This window comes from Merops nubicus, unplaced genomic scaffold, assembly GCF_000691845.1.
Source record: "Merops nubicus isolate BGI_N331 unplaced genomic scaffold, ASM69184v1 scaffold4774, whole genome shotgun sequence".
Taxonomy (NCBI): domain Eukaryota; kingdom Metazoa; phylum Chordata; class Aves; order Coraciiformes; family Meropidae; genus Merops; species Merops nubicus.
The window spans coordinates 4416-6719 of NW_008602112.1; positions in this window are offsets into that span (position 1 = coordinate 4416).

Here is a 2304-nt window from a genome sequence, read left to right on the forward strand (position 1 = left end):
TGAAAACTTATAATTTGTTGCTCTTGGTGGGTTTTTTTTGTCCCAATGATTTTCAAAAGTTGCTGTCTTCTTAAATAATAAATTGAAGGACTGACTCCCAGTCTCTACAATGGATTGAAAATGGATTATGGAATTCTAACCTAAGATTGGAGAAGCTGGCTTACGTGTTGTTAGTGCTACGCTATGAGGCAAAAGTTTGGGTTTACCTGCAGACAACGTGGACTCCTTCAGCATGTAACTTCTGACAAATAAAGTGAATGTGTGGGCTCTAGTATGAGTAAACAAGAATTACTTTTTCACTGAAATGGAAAGTGTTTCTACATGCATGTTGAGCTTATGCAAAGTTTTCATTCTTTACCCTCTGCTCTGATAGAGTTGATATGTTAACCTACAATTTACTTCCCAAAGGTATATATTAGGGGAGTGAATTGTTGTTTGCTATGAGAATCATCTGGATAATTAAACTGACTTTGAACAAATTGACTTCAACTCCTGAGATCCAGATAATGAGTTCTTGTAACTTTAATCTAACGCCTAAGTTGAAAACTTGCTATGAATTTGTTTAGAAATGAATATTTAATGAGAAAGTCGGCATCAGCTTAGGCTTGTCATTTTCTTCCATCTTAATTTTAATTTTTTTCCACACAGATTCTGTGTTTATTATTGACTTTGACTCTGCAGTAAAATGGACTAACAGTGTTTAATGTCTTGGATTTTCAAAATCTCGTGTTTATCAAACTGAAATACTGTTTTAAGTGTTGCTGAACTTCTTACAATATCTGTGTTGGTGTGTCAAACTGGCAAAGGTTGTTCTCCAGAGAGATATCTAGATATCCAGCACGTTTGCATGTAAGGAGTAGGTAGGCTCCCTTTTTCATTTTGAAGTGATGATATACAAGATTTTTGTATCTGAAGCAGCAGGGATGGATTTTGTGTTATTTAAGCACAGATCTAGTTAAGATGATGAAAACCCAAACAGCTGGATTTGGCTGGCTACTAAAGTCAATTAGGCATGAGTATTGAAACAGTTGATTCACTTCCTTTATTAAACACTGATATATTTCCAAACAAGTAAACTGAAATTGGGATATTTAGTCTTGAGGTGATTTTTTTGAATGTGGATCCTAGTTCGTAGATCACTATAGAAAGCTGCAGAGCAAACTTTAAATGGCATGATTTTGACTGCAGTTAATAAGGGCACTTTAAGATATTGTTGTGGGGAAAAAAAACCAACCCAAAGCACCAAAAAACCCCATAAGTCCAAACTATTGTTAGCTTGCAATTTCCACAAAATGCTTGTCCACCTAAGTGTGGTTTTTTCCATGTAACCTAAAAAAAAAGGTAACACTGACCTTATGTACAAAGTATTATGAGTTATTAGTTGCACCCTTAAGGCCATCTGCATGTTCTGTTTGTCAATGTACTGTTCTAAAGGAGTTACCAAATGTGCTGTTAGGCGTTGAAAAATACCACTACTTCCAGTAAGTGTGATGTTGAAGCAGAAAAGGCAGCCAGGCAAGTGTCTGAGGAGGGGAGAAGGGGCTTTTGCTAGTCTAAGATGAGCCTCATACCATACAAAAGCAAAACTCCCAATGGCTTAAAATAGAGCACCACAGTACACTTGAGAAGCATCCTAAACATAACACAGTAACCCAGAGAGTACTCTTAAAGGAGGCCCTTCTAACTGTTATGGTTGTTCTGACTCTAAAAGGCTGAGTTAATGTCAGATTGTTTAAATTTGTTGGTAAGTCAAGTAAATTTCTGGGTAAAGAGGATGAAGGACATCAGGTAAAACACTGAAGTACAATATTAAAGTATTTCTTAAAATTAAACTTGGCCTTCTTTCTTTGTGTTATTTCTCTTAGGTTCTCAACTGTAAGAGGTTGTGCAGGACTAACTTATTTCAAACTCAGAGGAAAACTTCTATTTCACTTCCAACTTGATGATAAGCACCCAGAGTATCTGAATTCCCCATGTTTTGTTCTGTAATTGCAATGCTTCACCTTTAGACTGAAACACAAGTGCATCTATGCATTCCTTCACTGTAATAGCTGCCTTAAATTTCACATGACTACTTAAAGTCAAATTTTTGTCTGAGTACTGTATGTAAATATTCCTCTATGAGATTATTTCTAGTTAGATGTGCTAAGAAAACACTGAAAAATGCTAATGGAGGCAACTTTCTCATACTGCTAATTCAATAGCAGTGGAAGCCAGAGCAAAGAAGTTGTGATTCATTCATCTGGTCAGAAACCAGTATCAGAGTTTTATTTTGTGAAAAATAAAGCTCAAGTTATCAGCAGG